This window comes from Armigeres subalbatus, chromosome 2, assembly GCF_024139115.2.
Source record: "Armigeres subalbatus isolate Guangzhou_Male chromosome 2, GZ_Asu_2, whole genome shotgun sequence".
Classification (NCBI taxonomy): domain Eukaryota; kingdom Metazoa; phylum Arthropoda; class Insecta; order Diptera; family Culicidae; genus Armigeres; species Armigeres subalbatus.
The window spans coordinates 192,354,164-192,363,385 of NC_085140.1; positions in this window are offsets into that span (position 1 = coordinate 192,354,164).

The window sequence follows — 9,222 nt, forward strand, 5'->3', positions numbered from 1 at the left end:
GGAAACGAACATTGTTTGACAAAAACATGGCCTGGTTATACCAAGTAAACAGCGTTGTGCAAAAGGCATACAATACTGTAAGGACCTTCCGGCGCTTCAAACCTCTGCTTTCCGTAATCACTCGTTGTAAACACAAATCAACAACGTTGTAAACACAAATCAAGTCAACTTCACCGGTCAAGTCAACGATCCAGTTTGTACATAATCTTCGTGATCTACCATGTTCGTGACATGTTGCTTCATGAGACGAGGATACGACGGCTATATACCGAAGTATATTCAAGAACATAATATTGTCCATGCACAGCAACAAAGAACGCGGCCATTAATTGTCCCAAGGCACACAACTTGAAGCGGCAAAAGTGTTATAATCGCAGGAGTTTCATATTGGAACAACTTGCCACTGGAAGTGAAGCAGAAATCATCAATCTCATCTTTCAAAAGTGCAGCTCAAAGATGATATGTTTGTTATTAATTTAGTTTGTGTTCGTGTGTTTCAATTGTTTTCTATTTGTTTAGTTTTATCCTGGATGCTTTCCTTTGTATTATCCATAATTCTACAAACTTATCCTTGACCAAAGTCACAAAGTGTCACACTAACAGGTTTTCGTGTCTAATAAAATAAACAAATTACAACCCAAGTAACAATTCCAGGGCTTCATAGAATCATTTAAGTTTTTTACCGGCTTTATCGCTGCTTTGGTCAATGCCGGGGGCTTAGCCATATCGGTAGACTTGTAGCTATCTTTAAAATCGTAATAAAACGTTCAATAAAACCACAAATGTCAAATGCGTTATGAGCTTATTAGGGGCCTAATGATTATCTTGAGGACTCTAATAAAACCAATTTTGAAAACTGTCATAAAGCCGAATATATTGGTCAAAGACTTGTCTTATGCATAACCTAAATAAAACTTAGTAGTTTTAATTAGGTTTATAGGCGCACTTGACCAAACAGATTTTCTTACCTGTTTTCACCAGAAATTCGAACGCGCAGAAAAATTTGCAAGCACGCGAACGAATTCTGGGGATGCCCAGAATTCGTTCCAATAATTGAACATTATTTTTCATCCATGTGCGTGATGTTGTTTTTTATTTCATTCTGCCATTCCTACGATTATCCTTTTTCTACAATACAATAACAAAAAGCTCCACGGAAAAGAAATTCCCTTTTTTGACAGTGGTTTTATGGAACTCTTATGAATAACCTTAACCTTGTAACATTTTCCCCTAAGACGCTCAATATTAATTATTTCACTTAAACTTGCTTTGAAGACGATCTCAAGAGTGGTCCACTTGGTCATAACATAATCTTGTAGCGGTCATCAAGAGGTTGTCTTGTAGATTTTAGTTTTATTGCTAGTCTTGAAAATTTGCTCTCCAAAACTGCTAATAATGATAATATGATAAAACTCAAAATGTTACTTGGGAAAATTACAAATTACAAAACAAAGATCTACATGACATCCTCTTGATGCCCGTTAAAAGATTATGTTATGACCAAGTGGACCAATCTTGAGAACATCTTCAAGGCAAGTTCAAGGTTGTTCATAAAACTGCCAAAAAACCGCTGTCGAAAAAAGGAATTTTTATTTCCCTGTAGCTTTTTTTATTGTTTTGGAAAGATGAAAATTGTATAATTGGAAAAACGAAATAAAACAACAACGTTCGAAAGTTTTGTTTGTCCGTAAACAAGAATAGGGAAGAATGTGTTAGTAGAGCTTATTTGACACTCCAGCTGAATTTCTTACATCCCACATCTTTCATCTTACATCCTACTCCAAATTTCCACCTTTTACAAAAAATATCTTCATATTTGTGTATGCTTATTTCTGTAGCCTTCTGATATCTTAGCATAAAGAAACAATTGAATTGAAGTAAGTTTAACAAAACAGGTGTAAAGAATGATTGCAGGAAAGCCCACTATAGGGTAAGATGGTATAATGCGCTACCTGTTCAAAACGCCCCCCCCCCCTTTGATTTCTAGAAAACTATAGCTAACTAAGGGTCAACATCAGTTGGTACCTTTGAATATTCGTAAAATCATCATACTATGTGAACATGGAAGTATTTTTGTATTACATAATCAAAATAATAGCAAAATACAAAAAGTTTCAGTTTTGATGTAACTTTCAATGTTTGTTTGCTAAACATTCTGGTGCGACGGCTAGCATACTGTCCGCAAAACTTGCACTGGAACACTCAGTTGGGCAACAAAATAACTTTTCTCCGTGGTTAATCTATATACTAAAAATGAAATGGTCTGTGTTCGTATCCGCATAACTCGAAAACGGCTGGATGGATTTTATTCATTCCTTCAGCAGCTACATTCGTTATAGTTTCCGGCGGGTTTATATGATATTTCCTTAGACGAAAATCATTAGTAAAGTTGAGTAAATCGTGAAAAACTAAAATAATGATTCGTATGGGAATTTCGCATGGGCAGTTCACAACGCGCATTTTCGCCTACTATGCAGGACAACGTCTGCCGGGTCGACTAGTATGATATAAAATTGCTTCCATCTTCAAAAATGTAACGTTTTTCGAAAATATGTTTCACTGGTCAGTGAAGGCAGTGTAGGCAGGACGATATGCCCTTACCAACTGGACACAAACGCTGCGAGCTTGCAGCAGTTGCTTCCAAATTATATGGAAACTATTAAAATGTAATTCAAACCTAGTTAAATGGACTTATGTTGATTTTTTAATGTCAAGCACATGAGGATTTGTACCCTTTTTATTATGGGATTGATAAAATATTAATGAAGGGCTATGATACGCCTTTGACTAAGGTGGGGCGTATTGCCCAGGCACTTTTTGAAGTCCATTTTTTCACGACTTTTCAAAAAAGCTTAATTACGTGTTATCTGTAATATTTTTATATGACTTCTCACGGGCAATGCATTTGCGACTTCCTGGAATACCAAATAACACAAAGTTTGCATAAATTGCGTTGAAAAGTTAAAGGGGGGGTTAAAAAGGGGCATATTGTACCGTCTTACACTAAATGTTTGAAGTTCCGTGATATTTTTCGACTATCTGCAAGATAGGTATATAAAAGAGCTGGCAAAGCAATGGGCATTCCTAGATCTTTGAATGAAATCAAAATAGTTGTTAGGCCGAATATAGTTTGATCGAGCAAACAATTTGGCCGTAGTCCATGTAGCCTAAAATTATTTGGCTGATAATGTTAATGTCTAATAAAAAAACCCTTGGCTGAATAGCTCAATTGGCCCGAAAATGCCCTTTGGCTGGAAGTGTTTTTCAGGGGCGTCTCGTGGACTTTTGCTACACCTGTTCTACCATGCTGATAAAAATATTCATCAAGCTGAGTGGTTTCGAATGAAAGTTGTGCATTTAATCTAATATTACAACCTTTTCTTGTACAACTTAACCAAATATTAGAAAAAAAAAACAATTTAAATAGAAAGGATTTACAAAACAATAAATAGCTTATTTATCTCTTTTGTTACAAAAATGTTTTAAAATTAGATGCACTTAAAATTTTAAACTCTCGCAAATCGTCTTAAATCTAACTTGGTAACAGTTGGCAATAACTGGATATTGCTCAGAATAGAGATCTTTCAAATCGGCTCATTCCACAATTCGGGGTACACGGGTCCCATCGCCGCTAATATTTAAACTCTCACATATTTTGTTGCTATAAAAGAAATGTTATTAACCATTATTAGTATAATAATTATAGTATATAATTAGTATATAATTATACAATTATTGTTTGATGCGACCCCAGATTGTGACGACCAATTAGTCACATTTAGAAGCTGAAATGTGTTCCAGTTATTTAATTCTTCAAATTTAGTGAAAACTATACCTTTTTCTCTATGTTGATTGATTTTAAGTATTCTTTAAAAACCATTATTTAATGTCTCTTTTGAAAACGCAAACATTAATTTAATATTGTTCTTGATGCATTAATGCAATTGCATATTCATCAGGAGAAAAAAAGAAAAACAAACTTTTTCTAATCATCGAAGTATGAACGAAAGCGTACGCGGTGCGCCTTTCGGCAAAGCACAGCACAGTCGACACTACGATCGAGTCTAACCGAAGATGCGTCGCGTCGTTGATTGTTCTCGCAGCGCGTCGAACGGGTTCGACTCCTGCTGCGTATAGCAGAACTTGCATCTAAACGTGCTTGCTTCGCATGCGAAAGAGTATGATGTGAGGAAACGGAGAAAGCTGGCAACGCTCACGCTGGTTCTCTGCGCGCGGAGAACGAGTGAGCATACCAAGGAGGAAATTATTTCAAATCATTTGTCATGGCGCAAAACATAAAATTTGTCTTTTGGCAGCGCTGCTGTTGGTTCTTCATTATGGATCGTACGACTGGCAAAAGCTTTCTTTGTGATGGGGTGTGGTGTGTCGGGGAAACACACATTTAGCTGCAAATTGACTGTACGCCAAGCATGTGGCGTTAACTTGATCTGCCTACGAAATATTTTGTTTCTTTAGATCATACCGCTCAGCTTCTGAGACGAGCAGACGTGTTTCGATTGCGCTCTGAAAGTTAAGCGAATTAAATCCGGTGGTTTATTATTTCTTCCGTCCGTGCCGCGTCGCGCGTTTTTAGTGTACCGCGATGAGGCGAGAAAACACTTTTCGTATAGATTACTCGCGCTTCCCGGTGAAGCCGTCTTTCGAAAAAGTGCATGGCTTTTGCCGCACAGTTCTGGGGCTGAAGAAAGAAGATGTTGTGAGACTCCAGTGCCACCGCGGTGAACAATGTGCGTTCGTCAAGGTCAATGATCTGACGCTCGCACAAAAATCGTGGACGCTCACGATGAAAACATGAAGTGGATATTGCGGGGAAAAAGCACAAGTTGCGAATAACGATGGAAGGTGGAAGTGTTGAAGTGAAGGTGCACGGTCTGCCGGAAAACGTTTCCTAAGAGAAGATCGTTGAGTTCCTAAGTGCGTTCGTGGAAGTGATCTCGCTGCGCGAATTGACGTGGGGTGATGGGTTCGAGTTCGGTGGATTCCGCTCGGTATCTGGTCGGCTCGTAAGTTGATCAAACGAAATATCGATTCGTGGGTTACGATTGATGGCTAGCAAGCGTATATCCACTACAAGGGTCAGATTGCCTCTTGCAAACACTGCAAAGAGCAGACCCACACTGGCATTTCTTGTGTACAAAACAAGAAACTGCTGGTCCAAAAAGCTACGCCAACGTGACGAAGCAAGCTGAGCCACGACAGGCGCCGAAGAAGACGAGCGGAGCGAAACCACCGATAGCCAAACCAGTTGATCAGGGCTCTATCGCTCCAGCACCAACATCGTTGGAGGCCTTTCCCGAGCTACCGAAGCCGGTGAGTCTAAACGAACCTTCTGGGTCGAAACCCCAATCAGCAAGTCAGCCTGCTAGAAGCATCGTACGAACGGTGTCTCCCATCCCGCTGCAAAAGCAAAACACGCGCAGCTCATCGTCGGCATCGTTACGCACACAACCACAACACGCCGAGGTGGCTTTGGTTGACCTTTTTAAAAAGCCTGCAAATGCGACTCGTTCCCAGAGCCGAACCGCCGGCTTCGAGACAGACGACTCAACAACGTCTACAAGAAGCGGACGAAGCCGAGGGCGCTCGCCCGGCAAAAAGCAGCGATGCGATGATGGTGACGACGAGCAGGACGTGGATTCTCTTCCATAAATGGCTCTCACGTCGTACAACCTCGCTTCGATAAACATCGCCACGATCACGAACCCCACGAAAATCAACGCGCTCCGAACCTTCATCAGGAGTCAAAGCCTCGATATCGTGTGCCTGCAGGAAGTCGAGAACAAACAGCTTTCCTTGCCAGGCTATGTCGTTTTCGCAAATGTGGACCACACGAGGAGAGGCACCGCTGTTGCAGTGAAGGAGCATATCCAGGTCACTCATGTCGAGAAAAGCCTGGATAGCCGGCTGATCGCGCTGAGAGTGCACGACACGACAATTTGCAATATTTACGCTCCCTCCGGCACTGCACAGCGCGCTGCTAGAGAAGAGTTTTTCAACGGCACCCTGGCCTACTACCTCCGTCACCCCACCGCCAACGTCATCCTCGCTGGTGATTTCAACTGTGTGCTGCGAGCTTGCGACTCGTCCAGCCCAAACACAAGCCCGTCCCTTAAAACAGCCGTCCAACAACTGCAGCTGCATGACGCGTGGGAAAAGCTATGTCCGCGTGATTCCGGGTTCACGTATGTCAATCGAAATGCGCAATCTCGACTCGATCGCATGTACGTAAGCGCCGGCTTACGGAACAAGCTGCAGTCTGCCTACACGCACGTCTGTTGCTTCACAGACCACAAAGCGCTGACGGTACGACTCTGTCTACCCGCGCTGGGACACGAACCAGGCGTGGTTTCTGGGCTTTTCGTCCGCATCTTCTAACCGAAGAAAACGTAGCCGAGTTCCATTATAAGTGGCAAAATTGGACTCGGCAGCGTAGGAACTACGGATCGTGGATGGAATGGTGGCTGTCGTACGCTAAGCCAAAAATCGAAAAGTTTTTCAAGTGGAAATCTCGAGCCGTTTTTTGAGGAATTTCACGATGCGCAACTACGGCCAGCGTACGACGGATATTACCAACATCCCGAAATGCTGACTACCATAAACCGTCTTAAAGGTGAAATGTTGGCGCTTCAAAGGAACTTTACCCACGCGTTTATGCGCATCAACGAAACGCGCCTGGCGGGAGAGCCTATGTCGATCTTCCAGCTGGGGGAAAGACGACGCAAAAAAACAACCATCATGCAGTTGCAAACGGCTGAAAACGCAATTCTAAATGAGCCACAAGCAATCGAAGCAAATCTGTTTGCTTTTTTCTCCAACCTCTATTCGGAAGAAGCAGCAGATAACAACGAGGACGGGTTTGTTTGCGAACGAGTTATCCCACCGGACGACCCACTAAACGAGCGATGCACCGAAGAGATCACGACGGCAGAAATACTATCTGCTATCAAATCCAGCGCAGCAAAGCGATCCCCCGGTGCCGACGGATTCCACGAGAGTTTTACCTACGCGTGTTCAACGTCATCCACCGTGAGTTGAACCTGCTTCTCAATGAAGCACTCGCCGGCAATCTTCCCCACACCTTCGTGGAGGGCATCATCGTGTTGGTGAAGAAGAGGTGGAGAACACACGGCCCGAGCGTACCGGCCCATATCGCTGCTCAACAGTGACTTTAAACTTCTCTTCTGCATTCTGAAAATCGACTGGAGCGCGTCACGCATGCCCACCGTGACAGAAATGTTCGAACTCGGAGCGCAACATCTTCCAAGCCACTCTCGCTCTGAAAGATCGGATCGCCAGTCTCCGTCACCACCGTCGCGCCGGTAAGCTCATCAGCTTCGATCTCGAGAACGCCTTCGATCGGGTGCGCCATTCATTTCTTTTCGACACCATGCGGTCGCTCGGGTTCAACGAGGAACTCATCGCTCTTCTCGCGCGCATCGCCAGTCGGTCCACATCCCGGCTACTCGTCAATGGGCGCCTCTCTCGTTCGTTCGAGATTACTCGTTCGGTGCGACAAGGGGACCCACTGTCCATGCACCTCTTCGTCTTATATCTCCATCCGTTGGTATGCCGGCTCGAGCAAGTGTGTGGAGAGGATTTACTGGTTGCCTACGCCGACGACATCAGCGTGATAGTGACGTCACCGTGGCAGATCGAGGCGATGAGGGAAGTTTTTCGTCGCTTTGGTCTTGCCGCCGGCGCGCAATTGAATTTGCGCAAAACCATTGCGGAAATATTTTTGACACCCAGTGGCTACAAACTACTCATGTAGTCAAAATTCTGGGTATTTCCTTTGCAAATTCCATTCGTCTGATGACAACCCTAAATTGGAATGCACTGGTGGGGAAGTTCGCGCAACAAATGTGGCTCCAATCATTGCGTACGTTGACCATACACCAGAAAGTAATTATGCTGAATACGTTTGGCACATCCAAGCTATGGTATTTATCGTCTGTGTTGCCACCCCTCGGTATTCACACGGCGAAGATCACGTCAACAATGGGTACGTTCTTGTGGAGAGGAGTGACTGCCCGTGTACCAATAACTCAGCTGGCACGGGACAAGCAGCAAGGAGGCCTGCGCCTGCAAATCCCGGCTTTAAAAAGCAAAAGCTTAGCCACCAATAGAGCGCTAAATGAGATCGATTCCCATCCTTTCTACAGATCCCTTCTTTTCCACGCAAATCCTCGCCCAGCAATTTCAATAGACTATCCCGACATTAGAATCATCCTCTCATGTTTATCCCAAGTTCCCCACCTGATCCAACAAAACCCCTCCGCCGATCTTATCCACCGGTACTTCGTTCAACAAACCGAGCTTCCAAAGGTGGAAATAAACAGTCCAGCGATCGACTGGCCCCGCGTGTGGCGAAATATTTCAGCAAAGCAGCTTACTTCCGCGCAACGATCCAAATTGTACCTACTAGTGAACGGCAAAATTGAGCATCGAAAACTGCTGTTCGTAATGCAACCGGTGGCAGACGAGAATTGCACACACTGTGGAAACCAAATGGTCGAAACGCTCCAGCATAAATTTTGCTCCTGCGCTCGCGTCGTCCAGGCATGGACGGTTCTGCAACGAAGGCTAGTAAGAGCAACACATGGGTGGAGGCAATTTTCCTTCGAAGATCTAATGAAACCTGTACTGACAGGAATAGGTAAAAATATGCGAGTGGAAATCCTTAGAATATTTATAAATTACATCCACTATGTTAACAAGTGTAACGATAGGATCGATGTGAATGAATTAGAATTCCACCTAGACCTAGATTTTTGAAACTGTACATATTTGTAAACCTGAAATTATCAATACTTGACAAAATAAAAACTGAATTTTAAACCACAAAAAAAAAAAAAAAAAAATGTTTAGATGTTAAAATCATTGGAAATATTACGTGAAACTTTGTTTAAAAAATTTACTGAGTAAATTATTTGCCCTAATAATTAATTACCAAGAGTCAAGACATTAATTTCCTACTTCTTACCTAAAAATGGTTACCTGTTCCATGAACAGGTAGAACGTATGGACGAGTCGCCTCTGTGTTTTTTTTGGCAGAAATGGTAATTTGGCTGTAATAAACATTCGGTTGAATAGGTCATTTGGCAAAAAATGCCGTTTCGCCAAAATGATTATTTTGATTATTTTGCAGAAAGTACATTTTCTGCCCAAAAGGCTCTTTTGGCCAAACAACTCTTTCTACCA